Source organism: Cebidichthys violaceus, unplaced genomic scaffold (genome assembly GCF_023349555.1).
Source record: "Cebidichthys violaceus isolate CVI_PGR_0920_01 unplaced genomic scaffold, fCebVio1.0.p SCAF_11, whole genome shotgun sequence".
Taxonomy (NCBI): domain Eukaryota; kingdom Metazoa; phylum Chordata; class Actinopteri; order Perciformes; family Stichaeidae; genus Cebidichthys; species Cebidichthys violaceus.
In genome coordinates this window covers 16,989,742-16,990,563 of record NW_027176274.1, presented here as the reverse complement: position 1 = coordinate 16,990,563, position 822 = coordinate 16,989,742, and positions in this window count along the sequence as shown.

Here is an 822-nt window from a genome sequence, read left to right as displayed (position 1 = left end):
CCTCCGGTCTGTTTTACGTCAACGCACGTCATTCACCAACGCGTCTAACGAACTTTCCGTAGCATCCCGACAGGGGCGGACCAACAGTCTGCGCTATCTGCGCAAAGAGTTTGAGAAAACAATGACTGTTCTTTCCGCCAGATTGTGTCTGGGCTGTCATATGACTGGCTGAGGAAATGATGTTCAGAGGCTCAGACCTGTCCAGACAACGATCAGCAAATGCCCCAGGCGCGTCATCAGACAAATACACCCTCTCATTTTATTACAGCTCATCTTAACGGGAAGATGAGGTCACAACCCTTGCTCTGACACTTAATTAGATTAGTTTGTTACAGGGTGTCATGCTGTCAAAAAGTACACCACAGGTTTCTGCAAGTAGAGATGATAATACTGTCTTAAACTCTAGTTTTAATATAGTTAAGTCTAGTCTTCATGTCCCACAAAAATATGTCACAAAGTGGCTAATGTAAAGTCTTGACAAAATTATAAGAACTATAATAGCCTAATAATAGTTAACTGTATTTAAAACAAAGTAACAAAGTACTTAAGATGGTTCAAACAAGAATAAAAGAAAATTCTGTATTGCAATGAAATAAAATCAGTCAATACAACAATATAAATTAAAATGGAGCTAAAATACCAAAAAGTAACATAAAAATGAGAAAAGATAGAAAGCAATAAGTGTATTGCAACCACATGCAAGTTTGAACCAAACATAATGAGGACAAAATGGAAAAAATAAGAGCATACGTACCTCTATCCATCAGACAGAGAAAGGAGAGAGGAGCTAAATATGCAATTTGAAACCAGCTGAATCAGACT